At 35.8% G+C, this 21,248-nt stretch overlaps 1 protein-coding gene across 2 annotated transcripts in view; it reads left to right on the top strand.

Moving 5' to 3' along the window:
- The first annotated feature begins 1,653 nt into the window (after positions 1-1,653).
- Positions 1,654-21,248, top strand: part of SYT1 (synaptotagmin 1) — a 572,761-nt gene continuing 553,166 nt past the window's right edge. For both annotated transcript variants that reach the window (XM_066368502.1, XM_066368501.1), the window contains exon 1: positions 1,654-1,986. The gene's annotated coding sequence lies outside the window, so the exon portion shown is untranslated. The remainder of the gene's footprint in view (positions 1,987-21,248) is intronic.

Raw genomic sequence — 21,248 nt, 5'->3', positions numbered from 1 at the left:
TAGCAAATACACAATTATTTGTCATTAAAAGTGTTAGTTTATAATTAAGGTCGCTCTCTTTTCCTTTATACTTATAAGGATCTTCATCTTAAACATTACATAAATAGGAGAGATTTAATTAAAACTTGAAGAAATGTGTTACTGTTAATTGAATTTTTGCTACAGTTACCTTTGCAAACCAATGTTAATGAAACTCCAGTTCAAAGTGGATGGGTTTGGGGAATTGAGATAGTTATTTATTTCCTTACCTGAGATGCCATGATAATGTTCTCAGTAAAATAAAGAACACAATTAAGAGAACTCTCATTAGTAGTTATTGGTCAAGTTTACACAAACTGCTAGATTTCTAAGCAAAACAAACCAGAAGTTCAAGGTCCATTAAATAAAGTCAGTGAATGAGAAAGGGGAATACTTCTTTGCATTTCGAAAGCCTTTCACCTGTGGAGCAGAGAATGGACTTGCTCCAAAGCTAGCTAGGTTCGGCTCCGCCCCTTGCCTAGCGCGCAGCCCCTTCCCCCACCCGCTGAACCTCCCAGTTTTGTGTGTCTCCGTATTACCAAGCTATAAATTGCTCTAGAGCTTAGAGACAATCAGGTCAGCACCGCTCTCACAAGGGAAAAGCTTCTTACTTCCCAGCAGAATCGTTCAGGCGAAAGAGAGGTGGGAGGGAGGGGAGGAGGGAACCCAGGCTTTAGTCGTCACTGTGCTGGCAACGGGTGGAGAGAGGTGGGGAGGAGAGAAGCTGGCAGAAACTGCATGCCCAACAATGTCGCACTTGACCTAAGTCTACAAACTTATTGGTCGCTGCAGTGGAAACTCCCAGTGCACTCTCCACTGCCTGGCAGCCTCCACTGCTGGGTGGAGTCGCGCTCCCCGGCCCCACCTATGGGATGCAGCTTCCCTTGCATCTCTGGTCCACAGCGCCCTTCACAAAAAGTCTCCAAGCATCTAGCAAGGCTCAGATTACTTTACCCTCACTTCCACCCCCGAACCCCTCCAGGATTAAATCGTTAACCTTTGATAGCTCGGAGGGCCACCTCCCTGTGGCTCGGGTTGTGGACGCTCGCTCGCTCGCTCGTGGGGAATCCTTTCACATCCCCTCCCTGCTCTGCTTTCACAACTCCGTCGGGTCAAACGGCCAAAGACAAACTTCTGGCTCTTCTTCCCTGATCTCAGCTTTTAAAAAACCCACTGCCCGAGAACCCACACACATCGGAACTCCTAGGGCGCTGTTGCAGTCTGGGCATGCTCAGTATCAGGGCAGGTTTTGACTGAAAGTAAAGAAAAAAAGAAAAGAAAAAAATAGCTTTGTATTACGCTGTCTCCTCCTGTGCATAGGGCTTGCTGAACAGGTTGCGGGGCATCCCAGTGCGCACCCAAAGGGTTTATCGGATGCCCTTGATTGCGTCTCCTTGAGATATGCCCCCCTGCTAGTTACCTCCCTCCCCCAGCCCTCCTCAACCCCCCTCTCCCGGTCCCTGTCCGCTGTGGGGATGGAGAGACACTAACAGAACTGGGATGGGCGCTGTTGGCTGAGCGGATCCACCTATTATTAGTGCGCCCGGATTGGCTCCTTGGCACAGCGTACCCGAGGTGGAACCAATCAGGTAGCCGGGGCTGGGAGATGATGGGCGGCCGCCTCCTCACTGGAGGGATTCCTGGAGAAGCTGCAGTGTGGGGATGCTCTAAGACCGAGTACTGTTCCCAGTGTCTTTCCACCTCCTCCTTCTGCAGCGGCAGCGGCAGTACTTAGCAGCGACAACTTGAGACTGCAGCCGGGCCAGCCCCCCAGGGTGGTGCTCAGCTGAGAGGGGGGCTCAGCGCCCCGAAGGGGTGTGTGTAGGGTGGGGCAGCCAGCTGGGACCAGCTGGTGGCCCTGGAAAACCTCCCACACACCCACACCCACACACCCCTTTTGTGTTGCAGGCTGCCCCAGGGAGAGCAGTGGGAACGGAAACCGGCACCACCTCCTGGTCTTCCCTGCAGGTAAGGCAGCGAGAGTGGCGGTGCGGCCACCTCAGTGGTACCTTTTTGCTCGGATCTGTTTGCAAGATTTTGTTCTGGGTACCTTTGGGTTTCGGTGGTGGGAGATGAGACCTGGGGAGGGAGCCCCGGGTGGCCTATTGTGAGAAATATAATGAGACCACATGTGCATCTCCTCGAAAAGCACTTTGCACAGCACCCGGGATTTAGAGCCTGGAGTTGATGTTGGGCATCCCCCATCTTCTGGCTCCGTCTTTCTTTCTCTCATTCTCTCTTCTTCATCCTCCACCCTAATCTCAACCTCTCACCTCCACTCGCCCCTTTCTCAGTCTCTTTTTCGTCTTCGCCCTCCTGCCATCCTAAGCACACACAGGATTTCGTTCTCCTCCTGGAGAGGACATGCCTGTTCTCAGAGGAAAGAAGGGGATAGTGAAGAAAGGAGAATGATTTCTTTCTGCGGAGGCAGAGGGGCAAGATAGAATGCAATCTCTGTGAAAATAGGAGTACAGAAAGCAATTAAACAAGTTATTCCAGCCTCTGCTGTCAGAGAGGGGAAGCATCAAGTTTGACTCGACCTCCTCTTTGCAAGAGACTATGTATCTCTCACTTGATTCATTCCAATGGAACAAAAATAAACCACTGATCCAACCCACTTTCAACTGCTTAATTGCTGTTGTCTTTAAGTGCCAACCCCCTAACTTCTCCTGTTTCCATCTGTCTTGTGGGCTCTTCAGTATTTGCCCACCAGTGGTAATGTCTGAACTTTGAGGTGTTTCTTGTGTAAAGAAAAAAAAAAAAATTTAAACAGGTTATTACTTTCCTGAGGTTCTCTGGTATGGCCTTTATGTTAGAGGGCAAAAAAAATAAATGTAAAGTTTCAAACATTTGTAAGGGACACCAGTATTATCAGAAGCCATGAGTTTGTACTTTGAAAAAGCTTATCTAGTTAGCTTTTCATACATGTTGATTTTCACTTCCGTGGATATTAACCCTTGGGTGAAATAAAACCACCATTTAACTCTTCTATTAAAACTACATTTGTGTATGATTTAACCATTTCATTCTACTTTTCTGCTGTTTGTGTTTTATTGCCTAGATATCAAATTAATACATTGCCTTATTTTCTTATAATAAGAATATTTCATAGATGTAAACATCTATTAAAATTGTATGTTTATACAATTTCAGTGCTCCAGTTAGAAGGCATATGGAAGCTCAGTTGGCCAAGAATCCTCTTTTACTGGAACAAAGTTTAGAAAGTAATGGAAGGAAGATAGCCTCAAATTTTAAAAATCTCAAAGGGAAAATGTTTTTGTTCTCAAGAAAGAGAAAGGTATAAAACAACTATGTGCCTTGGCTGCCTGCATAATAGGTCAAATAAAAGGTACTTGTTGAACAGACCTTGTCGGCAGCTTCAGCAATTTCTAACTCCATCTTCAATGATATAAGCCTTCTTTTCCTGTTATGCATCAGAGACAGCTAAGTGATTACTGTCAGTTGAGAGGAGGGACAGAAGTGCCTAGATGAATGTGATGGAAAAGCATTCCAAGTAGGTCCTACATGAGTGCAGAGAAGCCAGCAGATGCTAGTGACCAGATAAATTCTTTCCTTATATTATTTATCAGAGGAAATACCAAGTCTTACATTTTTCTACATGTCCATTTGGGATAAGAAGAAGGAATCTCCAGTCTCAACTCTGTCTGATTGTCCACACTAATGTATGCATCTCAGAAAGTATTTATTTTTCACCTCATATCTTAGTGTATAAGTTTATACCCCAACTTAGATAAAAGCTGGTTTCATTTACCATCAATGTAATGAATATTATTGTCTAATTTTCCATTTGAGGCACTTATCTCTTCTATCTAAATAGAATTACCCAGAGTCACAAAAACAAGATCTTCTTTCTAGGGCTTTGACACTTGAATGCCTTTTTTCCTTTTTAATGAAGTATTTCTGTTGAAAGCTAACTCTAATTTTTAGAGGTGCCACCTCTTGGTTACAAGGACAAAAGGACAAGTCGCTTAATTGCCTCATGGCTTTACAACTAAATTAACAAGTTTAGACATAAAAAGATGTATAAAAAGGAAACCAACTATTTTCTATGTAAGCAAAAGAAGATTTTGTTTGCTTATTTATTTCTCCACTGGTAAAAGTTTAGGCTTCTTGGCTTGTGACACTTATTTTGATGACTCCTTATGAATGTTATTTATAGCAAATGGTATGTAAAAGAGCTGCATCTGAATATTAAGTTTTAATATACTTCTGAAAAATTAAGTCTATATAGATACTGGAAGCCAGAACTAATTCCAATATATAGTGAGTGGATTGAGGAGGAACTTGAAATTATTACCGGTTATCTCACAAAATGTTGTAATGGAACAATTTCATACAATCTTCATCTTTTCTGTTTAAAAGAATAGTTGTAAAATCTAATAATTATTTCAGAGCATATATGATCATTAATTTTTAAAGATATTTTTGTCAAAAAATATTGTGAATATACAGGAGACATCCTAAAACCTTAATTCCAGGAAATAGCATACGGTGGAGAGTTGTTTCAGACTAGTTTTGAACCTCATTGCGTAACAAAGAATATTAGTTATTCTCTTTGGTCAAATTATCAGATAGTTCTAATCAAGAAATGTGAAAATGGGTAAATTGGTATTTACATTATCAGATATACATATAACATATAACATGGTGCTAACTTAAAAACAAAACTGGAATATAGGGCTTGACTTAATTATATTTGCAAAATGAACTGGAAGATGAATAGATGCAGAATGTGTTAGAAATGTAATCTGAACTTTCCGTTAGCCTAATGACACCATCAACATAATATCAATTCATCTCTTTGAGATCAGTATATTAAATCAATGTAGAGTGAATTCCCCAAACAAGTTTGAGCCATCTGATCTTAAAGAACGCACACTTGAGATAGACATTTACATGAGCCTGCAATACTTGTAGCTCTTGTGATTTCCAGTATGTGCAACAGCCGGGAAGAGATAGCATTAATACCAAATTGGAACATAATATTTCTTTTCCTAATGGCAGTGATTAAATAATTTGGGGATGGTAAAAGAAAAATAAAGTTGGTTGATTACATAAGGGAGCAAATTTGGTCCACTATTAAAGAAAACCAAGACCAAAGTTAGACTTTCTGTCATAGGGCAATGATGGTGTGGGTCCTACAACATTTTTTAAAACAAATAATGCTTTTTCAAAACTAAATATCTACTTCACTTGTAATTAAAATATTTTAAAAATTATTTGCTTGTCGTAAGTGTATTTGTATCAAAAGTTAAAGATATAAGAGATGCTTTCTAGCTGAATTTGTTTTCCATAGAAGTTCATCAGAGCTATTTAGGCAGGGATTAAGTAAGTGACAGTCTAAATGAATAAGCTGTAATGAACTAACATTTAAGGATATATGCATATGTGTGTGTATGTATATATATATTTATTTATACACATGTGAGTATGTATATATATGTATATATGTATATATTAAAATTTTTAAAATTTTATAAAAGGATTATAGACTAATGGACAGTAGGATATAACCTACTGAACCTAAGGGGTACTCCTGAACAAAATATCAATCAAAGAAAGATGACAGTGTCTTGAATTGCTTTTAATAGTTTTTTGGTTGAAAGACTAGGAATACCCAGAGGCAAAATTGATGGGTTCTAGTTCTTTCCCTTTAAACAGCTCTTCTATGGCTTTGAGAAGAAATGATTTTTATTTGAGTTATGGATGGTAAAACCCTCTAAGTAACAGAAAATGTACTTTTATATATGAGTAACAAATAAGATGAAATCATATTTTTATATGATATGATCATAATGAGGTGATAAAGTTTCTGTCTTTCTAAGATGTATTAGATGTTTTCATGTTTGCATAAAAGTAAACTTAATCTTTTAAATAATTGAATGATATGGTTATCATTGATTTTTCAAGTAAGGGGGGTGGATTGTATCTTTAATAATTCCTCTAGGAATGATTAATATTTTTTCATAGTATTATGGTAAACTTGATTCAAACATCTTTATTAAATATGGTCATTTTTTTAAAACAGGAATTTACTCTTTCCAATTTGAAGAAAACAAGCTCTCCTTCAGCTTCTCTGTCATTTTAAGAGGGTTCTCGAAGAGCTACCTTTATATTTATTTTAAGATAAACTGTGGTAGCCAGTTCATTCTACTCATATGTGATAGTATTAAAAGATAAACTTATTCTAAAATATATTGCTAATATATTCATGCTATCTATTGCAAGTAAGACAGCATGCTGTTTTTTTCTGTATACATGAATAGAAATTGAACCTTTGCTTTTTTATTTTTTTAAAAAACTTTAAAGTGAACAGGTAGAAATATTGCTATGTTGTAGAAAGAAAATACAACCAGAGATGTTTTTTTTATTTTAAATATAACTTCAGAGGTTCTATTGCAAAGAAGCCTCCTTTTAAAATATCAGTCTCCTTAATTTAAAAACAATATTTAAGAGGGTTTTAAAACATAATTTAGAATAAAATAGCACATGTATAATAGTGTTAAAAACAAATTTCTGCCATGTCTTTAAAAAATGCAAAGAAGGTCTTTAAAAAATTTTTGCAACTTTTATAATTTTAGTATTTAATTAAACCAGAAGTTCAGGTTGTTTAGAACTAGTTCTGATTCTCTTTGGGTTTGTTTTGTTTCTACAAATACATTCAGTTCTTGGAATGGATGTGGCATATCGGTCTCCGTAATTTAGCAGTAGTGTAAATGAGGGGAAGTCAGAGTTCATCTTTTTTGGTTACTGATGTTGTGAAGACACAAAGAAAAAATACTGGGGATTCTTGTATTGGTCTCACATATAGTATGTCCAACATAGGGAGTCATTTTGTTAAAGAAGTGCTTTGGAAAATTATAAAGCCAATGAAGATAATAAATACATCTATTTCTTAGTTGTTTGTACAAAATGGGTGCTGGAAAATTTCCATGTAGAATAAGAATGGCTTTTTTCCAGCTAGTATAAAAATCTGGTGCAACTATTTGGTTAAGATATATTTTCTTAAATTTCCTAACAGTCCTGTCAGAGAATATTTCATCACACATACCAGATTACAAACCTGGTACAGCAACCTCAAATTCTGTTCCTAAAACAGTTAGCTAAGTGCTTCAGTCAGGAATTAATTTTGGGTTGAAATATCCATTGAATCAAATCTAGGAATGGTACTGATACTTGGTCTTATCCCAGTGAACCTGTTTCTCTATGTAGCTTTACTTATTTTAATGTGCTTAGAGTTCATATAATTAACTATTGTATTTGTCAAAGGGTATTATATAAGTAAAAGTAGTTGTTGTTTCCTGAAATAGATAAATGTTTTTATTTCTTTCTAGATAATTTGGAGATACTCAGAGATAAAGTGCACTTAAACACAAATAGAGTTATTTGAAAGTGAAACATTCTTATACTGCAGGTGCTCAAATGAGACAAGACATATTATCTCGTCCTCTTCCCACACCCTCCCAGATTTCAACCATCTCTTCAGTCATATGGCAATAGAAGGAAAATGAGTCAAACTCGCTTTGCACTTCAACTGGGAGTTGCCTAGGTTTGGCCTCCTGGGGACAGCTTCCTCTTTTTACCTGAGACCCATTTCCTCTCTCCTTTCTGGGCCAGCCTCCTTGCTTGTCACCCTAGACCCCACTGGAGTTTGGAAGCAGGTCATTGGATTTACTAATTGCTATAATTGAGATTCATCATCAAGAAGGCAAAAAGCACATGAAAATACTCGGACAAAATGTATACAGTTACACCAAACTTAGTATTAATACTTACAAAATGGGATGTGGAATCTTATGAAAGTTTAGAATAATTGATAAAATAGCTTTTTGATTCAAAAAATTGAGGTTATTAAGCCAAGACTCAGTATAACTTTTTTTAAAAAAACTAATTTACACCAGAGAATAAAACTGCAATAATTGTTAAAGAGAACTTCAAATCTTTGGATTGGCTTTAGTACTTCCCAAATCCATTTCTATCAGTCAAGTGTCCATTTAGAATTGTTTGCTCTTCCTTGAAAAGGAAAAAAAAAACAATTGAGTGTATTTTTTTTTTCATGATGTCCTACACCCCAATATTCTATGCAGTATAACCAGTGGATGGGTCCTTGTTCACCAACCATGTAATATGGAAATTACTTACTTATGAGGAAAAAATAATCAAAAAATGCTTTTTTAGAAAAACTACTCAATGGCCTTTGAAACAAGGACAGTGGTATGACAGGTTACTGAGGCCCAGCGAGCTCCTCCAGCTCATGCTTTGAGTTAGCAAGATTAATAATAAGAAAAACTGACACAATCTCTCAGAAAAATGACAACATAATGGAGCATTGAATCTGTTTCTGACTTTGAGCGTCAGCCAGATCCTGGTTTACATGGCTGGCTTTTTGCCTAACCCATAGCGTTTTTATCAGACTTGAGGAATTGAAAAGAGTGTGAGCCATTGGGCATTAGAGACTATTTCTAGAGCACCAAATCTCTTCTATAAATAAAATAACATAACTATCCTATTTTCACCAATATCCAAAATCCAAGGCCACAGGTTTTGTATTTAAATATAAATAAACCAGACTGCTATATGCCTAACCGTGCTTGAGTTTTATCTGTGTACAGGAAATTCGTATATTGAAAGCTTAGATAAGAATACGATGTTACAAGTTACACATCTATTTTGAGTGTTTTTTATTAAATTATAATGTTAAATTTTAAAAGCCAAGCCATCTCCTTGCGATACATCTGAGTTTAATAATTCAAGAAAATGACATTTCAACAGAAAGCTACCATACTCCTAAGTTAAAACCAAAACAGCCCTGCTTCTCAAGTGTGGGGAACCCCCCACAAAACAAAAAGTACTTGATATACAAGTTTTCAATTATTTTTTTTTCAAGCTAATCATAGACAGTTTCTGAATCGTGCCTAGACACCACAGAATGAATATTGATGATCAGAGAAAGCCAATTCCTTGGTGTTGACAAGTGGTGGCAACAAGTTCCATGATGCCTTTGAGAATCAGTTTCATCATTTATATATTGAATGCACAGAAATAATTTTATTTCTCTTGACTTCTGGACTTTTAAACCTGTATGCATTGAAGCATGTTACTACTCACTGCCAGAGCTGATTTTGTTTGCTCTCCTAAAAAGAGTAATACAGCAATTTTCTTTCTCCCCCTTTCTTTCATTGCATTTGCTTCTTAATTTCTTTCTTTCCTACCCTCTCCTACTCTCTCCTACCTTCTTATTACTCTTTCCTTTTTTTTAATTCTCTTAATGAATTATCTTCCTCTAATCACTGACTGGGACCCTAGTATTCCAGGCCCCATACTAATCCTTATCAGCAAGATTTTTTTTTTGTCAATAACAAAGAAATTTTATTCTTAGTGTTTGTACATTTTAGTTTAGCTCTATGAAACACACAGCTATAGATAAATAATGGAGAAACTTCTTACTTAGTTTATATAATTGGTATATTTAAAGGGAAGATGCCATAATTTGAATGTTTTTTAAGGTTTTAAGTATAAAGACTTGCCTGCCAATCATTTCTGGAACAAAATTTATCACAGATAGATAGTAAAATATGTTTTAAAGTCCAAATAACTGGCATGTACTATTTGGTACCTTTTTTTTTTTTTCTGTTTTATCCTTCCAATGACAATGAAACCATTGTTTTCATGGCAGTTGAATCTCTCTCTCTCTCTCTCTCTCTCTCTCTCTGTATATATATATATAATATTGATTTTAATTTATTGTGTTTACGTAGATTCTAGTGTCACCCTGAATGCATCCCCCCTCCCCCATATGCCCTTCAACATCTCCCTTGTCCCCCCTCCCCACAGCGCCCTCCCCCTATTTTTTTTTTTTTTTTGTATTTTTCTGAAGCTGGAAACGGGGAGAGACAGACAGACAGACTCCCGCATGCGCCCGACCGGGATCCACCCGGCATGCCCACCAGGGGCGAGGCTCTGCCCACCAGGGGGCGATGCTCTGCCCCTCCGGGGCATCACTCTGCCGCAACCAGAGCCACTCTAGCGCCTGGGGCAGAGGCCAAGGAGCCATCCCCAGCACCTGGGCCATCTTTGCTCCAATGGAGCCTTGGCTGCGGGAGGGGAAGAGAGAGACAGAGAGGAAGGAGTGGGGGGGTGGAGAAGCAAATGGGCGCTTCTCCTATGTGCCCTGGCTGGGAATCGAACCTGGGTCCCCCGCATGCCAGGCCAACGCTCTACCGCTGAGCCAACCGGCCAGGGCTCCCTCTATATTTTTTAAAAATTAAGTTGCTTTAATTGATTTTGATAATCAAGAGCGTTACCATTTTACAAATGCAATAAAGATGATTCAGCAGTTACCTGCCTGCATTTACACACTTTTTATATTTTTTATCTATAGAATCATAGTATCTTAATATTTAATAATGGGGGAAAAGTTGTCTTTTAATTCTCTCAATATATAAAAACTAGTTTTCTATTTCTTACCAAAAGAAAAATCTAACATCATCACTGAATACTGAATATAGTCTTTATTTTTCTCATTGAAAAGATAAAATTTTATTATGCAGTCATCACATGTTACCCTAACTTTGAAATTAATTATATTTGCATTTTAAAATGATTCAAGAAACAGTTCTCAAATCTATAAAAGAAGTCACCAAGCCTGAGTCACCAGGCTCAGTTGCCCTTCAATAATTTCTATATCACTGTGATATTAGATAGTATCTCATTAGTTTCCTTAGTATAAAGTACGTGGTTCTAAGCCATTTCCTTGAGTAGACACAGATGTGGTTGGAATAATGTGTGTTGTAGCTTTACTACAAGGTCTCCAACCTTATCTCTCACTATTTTTCTCATTGGTATTGGTACTGCCGCATGTAATTTCTGTTTTCCAAACCTAACATTAATGTTGGAGTTGTTGAAACTACTGAAGCTTTTTCTCTTCTCTATTCCAAGGTAAAAAGGGGTAAACAAGAAGTATATCCAAGCTCAAATTATTAGCGCTGTGTGACATCCATCAATTGGCATTTTTTGTGTGTTATTATTCAAACACAGTTGGGAGTGATTGCTAGTTGTTATACACATTGCAATGTAGAAACCATGATCTGTTTTTCCTATGGGTCAGGTACTTTTCTGTGTACTTTCCATGCTTCATTCCATTAATATTCCCAATAATGTTATGAGATTGATATTAATTGACCTAAGATATTTAAATGAGAAAATCATATAAAAGAAGTAACTTGCCAGGGTCACACAAATGTTATGAAGTTAGATGTGGTGTCAAACCCAAACAGTCTATATTTATAAAGCTATTAACCAACCATAAGTAATCATATTAAGCTCCTCTCTGGCAGAAGAAGAGGAACATATGGTATCAGATAGAGGTGACTTAAATGAGAGTGAAAAGTGATAAGCAAACTTTATCCACTCTATAGCAATGTGATCAAAACATTAAATTTGTATTCTTATAGACCTGAGTATAAAGACCTACTCTGGCATGGTAAGCATTGGTAAGATAGTTCACAACTAAATGTTTCATTTCACCAGAAAGGGAAATGAAATAACGTTTTCAAATTGTCTCGTACTCTGTTAAATGGCCGCTATTACTACTCTGGCTTCCCCTATTTTTAATTAATTAAAAAGCTTTTTATTTATAAAAATACTACTTAATTCAAAATGGTTAAAAAATTGGAGAGGAGATTTTAGAGGTCATGTTACCATAAAGTTCAGGAATATTCTGTATTTGATCATAGCGGGAAATGGGAAATCAAAGCATCTGATCAGAACCAGGCCTATCATTTCTCATCCCCACCTTGTCCTCACCTCCTATGATGAGCTTAATAGTTATATGATTACTTATGGTTGACTACTTGGGTTTAATCCAGATTCTACTACAATTTAGTTCTACTTTTCTCTACCATTGCTTTATTTAGAGTCACATTCTTTCCAAAAATGTGTGAGAATATTTCCAGTGACTGTAGGTTTAAACACAAAATTGTGTCAAGTTAATAACTTTTTCCCAAAATTCTCTAGGATAAGTTTGATTGGAACAAATTGGATCACTTGCCGTGGACTCATCCCTATGGTGAGGGCTGTGAAATACAATTTTTTTCTAAGCCAGGCCCTGTGTGGTCTCTGGATTTGAAAGTTGGACATAACATGACTCAACTATATGGTGAGTCCTGCTGTTACAAGAAGGAAAATGATTAGATTTAGGACAGGCAAATCAACTAATGACTACTCGCTCATAAGGTACAAGCCCTGACCCATCAGAAAGGATGCTGACTAGCGTTAATACTAAAACAAGATGGCTCAGAGGAAGATTCTGGGAATTCTAGGGAGGTCCATAGAAATTGAAGATGTGGATAGAAGTGGCATTCCTAAGATTTAAAGTAATGGCTGTTTACAAACAAGTGTGGAAATACTCAATAATCTATACCCAATATGACTCTACTGGTGTGAAAAGGATGAATATGAGAGCATGAGGGCCATGTTGAGTGTCATTTAACTCTAGTTGAGTCTTTGCCTTATTGCTTTGACAAGGAGAATATTAGGACTTGAGTATTTTTAGTTGCTCAGCTCAGAGAGCTGAGAACAGCCAACTAAAAATACATATATATATATATATATATATAGGGCCACCAGTATTTTGTTAGTTTTGTGTAGGGAGTATTATTTCAAGGAGTTTATAAAGTTTTATTTTATAATGGCCTTAAGTACATATGCATTGCTATAGATGCAACAGAATAAATTTGCACAAAAACACTATACATTTTCTCTTTGCCGTGCCCCAAACCAAAAAAGAGTAATTTAGAAGTAATGCATTTCTTCAATAGGGGCCATGATGTGCCTATTATATGGAAGGCGCTGTCTTGAATGCTGAGAATACAGAAGCAAACATAGCAGAAACTTCTTTGCTTTTATGGCACTTGCATTGTAGGGGAGGAGACAGACAATTAAAAACAACAACAAAAACAACTAAGGTAATGTCAAACATTGAGATACACTATAAAATAATAAAACAGGTTAATAAATAAAACAAAGTGATACTAGGGACTCTGGCTAACCAATAATATATAAGTTGAGACGTAAAAGGAAAAGAAGCCAGCAATGTAAATATCAGGGGGAATGCATTACAGATAGAGGAAACCCCAGTGTGGTAACTGCAGTGGGAGTGAGTTTGGTCCTGCGTCAGTCCACAGTTTTGCTTTGCACAGTTTCAATTAACCAAGGTCAACTGCAGTCCGAAAATATTAACTGTCAAATTCCAGAATAAACAATTCGTAAGTCTTAAATGAGTGCCATTCTGTGTAACATAATGAAGTCTCGTGCTATCCCACTCCCTCTCGCTCAGGATATGAATCATCCCCTTGTCTAGCATATCCACACTGCCTGCTTGTGTGTTACTTTGTAGCCACGTGGATGATCATATCCACTGTGAAGATATTACAGTGGTTGTGCTCAAGTAACCTTTATTTTACTTAATGGCCCCAAAGTGCATAAGTAGTGATGCTGGCAATTCAATATGCCAAAGAGCAACTGTAACGTGCTTCCTTTAAGTGTACAGGTATGCATGCTTAGGAAAAAACAGTATATTTTAGGTTTGGTACTATCTGTAGTTTTAGGCATCCATTGGGTGGTCTTGGAACGTATCTCATACTTACAGAAGAGACAAAGGGCAAGTTAGCTGATTGTAAAGGTACTGGTTTCATGAATTTGACTCTGCTTTAATATTTTAATTAAAAATAATGTATAAACATTTTTAAGGAAACTTTCAAAACAATATGCTCATATTTAAGCATAACATTTAAAAAATATATGTGGTGTCTCATTTCTGCCTAATATGTTTTCAGACTGTTCATATATTTACATTGTTTTCATGGTTACAGTCATGGAATGCATACTATTTCTACCATGACTTTCAATGTGTATTCTCAGGAGTCTTATAGGTATATATTTTTCACCCTCCATTTTCACCTATAGAAGAGTAACTCCTTTTCTTTTATGGTGTATATCCCATAAACCCATATTGTATACCTTTTGTTAAATCTTAATAACCTTTCTCCTTTTGCCCTCATTTCTAAGTAAGTGGAACACACCACCTATCCCAATTTTTATTATTTCTCTGAATTACATGAACATCTTGATTTTTTTCACTGTAATTTCCTTTTGAATATATATTTGATAGTATCCTACAAAACTCTAATTTAGATTTCAAAACAAAACTAAATAAACACTGAAAACATAACAAAACAAATCATTTTGTGTTGATTATTATTTGGACAACACAAGTCTCAGAGCATTAACAGGAAATTATTTTTCCTCTATCTAGTTTCATATCCTGGTTTCAAGAACTCAATAACCCAAGTCTACCCAGGTCACTCTGTGATAGTAAACTAAGTGCTTCCCGAAGCATATTAACTTTTGTGAGGCTGCAGTACCACTCAGTATGCTACAGCAGTAATGAAGCAATAATTAAAGCGTCAATCTTAAATGGCCCTCTTTCCCCCCCAAGGCTCCTATAGACATTATACTCTGATAATAATATATTTTAAAAATAGAGTTTTCTTTGCTGAGTTCAGACAAAACCACCTATAAGTGAATATAGCAAGAGTGTAATAATGGACTATTTTGGTCAATAGTGATATGCTCAATATTTTCCTTATCTGTAGGATCCAGCCTCTTTTCTATCCTAAATATCTTGTTTTAGATATACCGACATACACATTTGCACATATAGTATATTTGAAATTTTTAATGTATCTGATGACTTCACTAAATGCAAGTCTTCAGGATTTTGCAATGCTATTTTTTATATCTCTGACTCTCCAGTGCCTGAGAGATAGTAGGAAGAGAGCATTCTGTAAAATGTTAATTGAATGAGTGAATGAATCTACTAAGTCTATATTTTCTAATGTTTTCAATGACATCCAGATTCAATCCACAGTCAAGCACACATACACAAGATGAAGAGAAGTTATATGAAATATTTCTTACCGTTATATCAATATTTTTTCCATTTCACTCTTTTTTTTCGAATTCATTGAAACACACTAGTCATAACCAATCAAGTTAATGTAATAACCTACTAATGGGTAACAATCTGTAGCTTTAAAAATACTTCCCTAAAATGTATTAACAGTTTTTAAAGAACTACAGTACATTTAAAATGCCACTAAGCATACGTAAGTAAAACCAGTGAATATATAGAAATTTGCAGTGGATTATTTTGAATATAAGTTGTTATACTATAAATGCATAATATTTAATAGAATTTCCACATCAAAATTATAATGTTCTTGCCATATTGACATGTTAGTGATTTTTGTGTAAATTTGCACTGAATTTTTCTTTAAAGCCCACAATGAATCTGGCACCAACACTCGTACTGGCCATTCTGAATCAAGAAGATTGATGTTGGTCTGCTACCTTCTGAGGAATTCAGTTAATAGCCATTTGTTATAATAGCTATCAATGAAAAGATATTACATTTTCTTTTTGTTGAAATGGTGTCAATATATTGCATTTCTATTTTTGGTTATGGATAAATGTTCTTGTAGAGTAGAGGAATATACAGTGTGTCCATAAAGTCATGGTGCAATTTTGACTGGTAACAGGAAAGCAACAAAGACGATAGAAATGTGAAATCTGCACCAAATAAAAGGAAAACTCTCCCAGTTTCATACCTATTCAGTGCAGTTTGATGTGGGCTCACACACAGATTTTTTAGGGCTCCTTAGGTAGCTATCCCGTATAGCCTCTACAGACTCATCACTGACTGATGGCCTACCAGAACGGGGTTTCTCCACCAAACTGCTGGTTTCCTTCAACTGCTTATCCCATCGAGTAATGTTATTCCTATGTGGTGGTGCTTTATTATAAATGTGCTGATATTCACGTTGCACTTTGGTCACAGATTCTAATTTAGCGAGCCACAGAACACACTGAACTTTCCTCTGTACCATCCACATCTCGACTGGCATGGCCATGGGCTAATCCACTGTATATACGGTGTTATGTCATCATCTGTGCATGCGCACATCATCCTACAGAAACTGGGAGAGTTTTCCTTTTATTTGGTGCAGATTTTACATTCTATCGTCTTTTGTTGCTTTCCTGTGACCAGTCAAAAGTGCACCATGACTTTACAAACACACTGTACACAGATAGATAAATTATTTTTTTGCCTTTAAAGTAATGAGTAGAGAGCCAGTCTATGGAACCAATAGACAATGAAGACTGAGTATAAGTGTTTAGAATTTTGTGTCCTAACTAAGAAACAAATAATACAAAAACTCTCAACCTGTCACTAATTTCACAATGTGGAGATTTTATTAGATACTGTATCTCTGACACCATTCTGTGCTAACATGTAAAGATCTGTGACTGACCATGGCATTTTCAAGCAAGTTAATTAGATATACAAGTGGCTCAGCACCAGAAATGCTCCTTTGACTTCCCTACTATCCATATGAGTTTTTTCATAATGGTGGATAAGGTTGGAGATTATGTCTTCAATCTTTCAATCATTCATTAACCAGCTCAAAAATATTTAAAGAGTATAAATTCCCAACATCAACCATCTATAAAAGAATAAAGCATAGTTTTTATTTTATTTATTCATTTTAGAGAGGGGGAGAGAGAGTGAGAAAGGGAGGGAGGAAAAGTGGGGAGGAGCAGGAAGCATCAACTTCCATATGTGCTGATCAGGTAGGCCCAGGGTTTTGAACCAGCAACCTTAGCATTCCAGGTCAATGCTTTTATCCACTGCACCACCACAGATCAAGCAAAATAAAGTATAGTTTAGTTAAGAAGTACTGTAAGCAGGTAATGATAATATACTCAGATGTGATCTGTGGAATAGTCAGGGTAGGGTAGGACATGTGCTAACAAACAGTACAAACACCTCAATGGATTCAACACCTAAGTCTTACTTCTTTCTCATACTAGGGCTTCAAGGACTTATAACACTGTCATTTCAACATAATGTTTAAGATTTGCAGTAGGGAGGAAAGTACTGGAAGTTTTCTCACTGGCAATTAACTACTACAACCCTGATCATAGACCATTAGCCAGGCCCAATCTACATTGCCTGACTACAAGGGCATAGACAGTAGAACACACTTTACCCCAACCCTAGCCTTGGAAGGAGAGAATATAACCAAGTTCTTGAAGCCTCTTCTAGAGGTCGCAACAGGAAAGTGCAAAGCTTTTTAAAAGCACATGAGAGTGAATGACCAATTAGTCAAGACAGTGATGGCTTCACAGAGAAGGTGATTCATGTGTTACACTTTGAGAAACCTTTGTATTATTATGAGAAATGCATAGTACATTCTTTAATGAAACTTTTCTTTTTCTTTCTGAATCTCAAACAATGTGTTTAGGGTAAACTAAATCATTTGCGTCTGACTAGGAACCTAACAAGTAATACAACTGCCAGTTTAATAGATCTATTTGGATGTCTTAAAGATTTCTCAAATTTACCTCGTCCAAAACTGAACTCATTCTCTTCACCAACAAATCTAGTCCTTCCCCAATATCTTTGATCCTAATGAATGATTCTGCCATTTGTCTAGTTGTGTTATCTAAAACTCTGGGAGTCGTCTGTTTTCACATATCTCTCATCTTTAACCCCACATTCCAAATATATAATGTTTTAATCATTTTTATCACAAATATCTAATTTTTTAGGCCTCTATTACCATAACATAATCAAATCAACTTGTCTTCCTAATTCTGCTGTTTTTAACTTGACTCTCAAATCCAGGCAACATTGGCTCCTCCTATTCACCATCCTATCTCAGATCAGTCCTCTCATTCTCCTGTTCTGGCCACATTGGGATTCTTCCAAGTTTTTAATATTCCAAACGTCTTCCTGCCTCAGGGCTCTAGCACAATCTGTTCCCTATGCTTGGAGTACCATGGAATGTATGTACTACTGGCATACAATGACATTGTAAATTCAGTTTTGTAACATGGCTGGCTGTTTAAAAATAAATTTCTATTATGTATGAGAGTCAATGTTCAGTTTTTCCATATTATAAGAGTATGAATATGTCACTTTTGAAAATGTCTGCAGAAATATCAAGAATTAGCAAACTCCGTATTCAAGGAGGGAGTTGAGGTATGATTGAAACTTTTTTCATATTTTGAGAAATTCTAAGCAGAGTTTCAGTTTAAGATATTGAACACTTACCTGCTTTTAAAGAAGAATTTTATTTATAAATTCTCAGTTTACAGTTGAGAATAATGATGAGGCTAAGTAGAAGGACATCTTAAGTGTGATGCAGAGAAGTACTTTTTAATTACAGTGTGTCCATAAAGTCATGGTGCATTTTTGACCGGTCACAGGAAAGCAACAAAAGATGATAGAAATGTGAAATCTGCACCAAATAAAAGGAAAACTCTCCCAGTTTCATACCTGTTTAGTGCAGTTTGATGTGGGCTCACACACAGATTTTTTAGGGCTCCTTAGGTAGCTATCCCGTATAGCCTCTACAGACTCATCACTGACTGATGGTCTACCAGAACGGGAGTTCTCCACCAAACTGCCGGTTTCCTTCAACTGCTTATCCCACCATTAATGTTATTCCTATGTGTTGGTGCTTTGTTATAAATGTGCCGATATTCACGTTGCACTTTGATCATGGATTCGAATTTAGCAAGCCACAGAACACACTGTGCTTTCCTCTGTACCATCCACATCTCGACTGGCATGGCTATGGGCTGCTCCGCTGTATACACAGTGTTATGTCATCATCTGCGCATGTGCACATGCTGCCACATCATCCTACAGAAACTGGGAGGGATTTCCTTTTATTTGGTGCAGATTTCACATTTCTATCATCTTTTGTTGTTTTCCTGTGACCAGCCAAAGTGCACCATCACTTTACGGACACACTGTATATATTGCTAAATTTTTAACCTTAGGATATTTTGCAAATTATTTTGGCATCGTGTTTTCTCTGAATCATGGCATCATAGATCTTTGTTGCTGTTATTTGTTTTTTCTTTTTCCTTGTAATGAGAACACTGTGATCTTGCATCCTGTAGGTGTGAAAACACATTTTCAGAAAATGTCTGAAAAAAATGCAGCAAAAAGTAAATCTTCCTAAAGCTAAAATAGTAAGACTGTAACAGCAATACAAACTGAAATTATTTTTTTAAATCTCTGAGATTTATATTTTTATACTTCAAACAATATGCATTAAATTATAAAACTATAGCAATGAAGAATTAATTTTTTTTTACATTGCAAATAGTCATATTGAACTTAAATGCTCTGTGCATGCGGAAATCATTTCAGTATTGTTTCCAATTATATCCTCAGTGTCGACTGACTTGGCCATGCTTCACAGTTTCTCAGCAAGCACTTAAAATCTTCAATGAATATTGCTGGATAAACTATTCTTTTTTAATTTTTTTTTCAATTTGGTTTCACTCATTTCTATTTTTCTTCACACTAACATAGTAACTTAATGCGTGGCCTTGATATTAAGAGTTCATGGCCTGGAATTAGTTATGGATGACTCATTCTTATACAAGGGATAAAAGAAAAATATAGTATATTGCTTAAAGAGTAGTGTTTTTAAAGAAATGTTTTACTTGATTTTTAAATGAAAAAGTATTTCTTAAAAATATTTAAAATATTCAGATAATCCAAAAAATATGTAAATTGAACAATAAGTCTTCTTTCAGAACCCTTGATATCTTCACAGAGGCAACCACTCAACAGCATCTAATACCCATGAGCAGAAATATTATGGGTAAATGCGAAGATACATCATATTTAAAATTAAATCTCAGTTATACATACAATGTTCTATATATTTTAAACTATTAGATAGCTGTATTTATATTGAATATTTTATTTCAAACAAACTGTAGTTATTTTGTAATATATGCATTTTACCTATTAAGGAGATATCTATTACTTTTAGTTAACATAAAATAATTTATAATATATATTAATTGCAAGTGATTGTTTACTTTAACTTTTAGCTAATTTAGTTTTATGATTTTAAGTATTTTTTGTATAATTTGTGATGGTTGTGACAATATACATAAGCTATAGTAAATTATTCTATATATTTTTGTAAAGTTTTACTTTCTTTTTATTGCATTCTCAGCTTATCAGATATAGATTATTACAGTATCTTATTTAAAATTAATATTTTCATTAATAATTATTATTAGAGGTCATGATATTTTATAGTATTTTTAATGTTTGAGTTCCTGTATAAGTTCAGACACAATTATAAATAAAAATTTATAATCATATTTAATAAGTACTTGGTTTTGGCTGTAATGTGTTAATTTTAAGAATTTTAAAGTATTTCAAATTTAAAATTGTTAAGAATACTCGCATATTTTTGCTACATAACAAATATTTTAAAACTAAAATAAAAGATATGGAAGATGTGTCAAGAATATGAAGATTTAAGGTTCTTTACAATATTTATTTAATAGTAGCTTACATGTAGAGATGTCAGGTGGTATTATAAGTATTTTTGTGCTTTACTCACTTAATTCTACTTCAAATTCTCTGTGAGCTTTGTACCATGACTAATTTTGGAAACAAAACTAGTCAGAGAAAGGATGTTATGTGCTTATAGCAGTGGTTCTCAAACTTTTTGAAGTCGGGGCGCATTTAAAATCCAACAAATAATTGTAGGTGCACTATATACAAATTTCTGAGAAATATGTTATAATAATTAATTCAAACATTAAAGAAAAAATATGAAGTCCAAGCATGCTTTTATGGTAAACAAAATAAATACAACAAAATTAAATTTATTCTGACATTAAAAAACGTTTTATGTTATATTTTTTTTGTTATGCTTTTTAGAATTCGTAAAAAAGATGGGTTAAAATTTTTTAAAATGACAAAAAGTTATCTTTATATATATATATATATATAGATATAGATAGATACATTCTTAGTAAGATTTAGTAAATTCGGCAGGTCCCGGAGCGAAAGTGCTAAGTTTTTTCATTCTTGTGTTTAGGAGAAATGTGAGCCTGATGTGTCCTAGCGATTTCTTCAATGTTTGGGCATATACAGCGTGTCCGTAAAGTCATGGTGCACTTTTGACTGGTCACAGGAAAGCAACAAAAGACGATAGAAATGTGAAATCTGCACCAAATAAAAGGAAATCCCTCCCAGTTTCTGTAGGATGATGTGGCAGCATGTGCACATGCGCAGATGATGACGTAACACCGTGTAT

This window comes from Saccopteryx leptura, chromosome 2 (genome assembly GCF_036850995.1).
Source record: "Saccopteryx leptura isolate mSacLep1 chromosome 2, mSacLep1_pri_phased_curated, whole genome shotgun sequence".
In the NCBI taxonomy this organism is placed as follows: Eukaryota; Metazoa; Chordata; class Mammalia; order Chiroptera; family Emballonuridae; genus Saccopteryx; species Saccopteryx leptura.
This window is presented reverse-complemented; position numbering and strand designations above follow the sequence as displayed.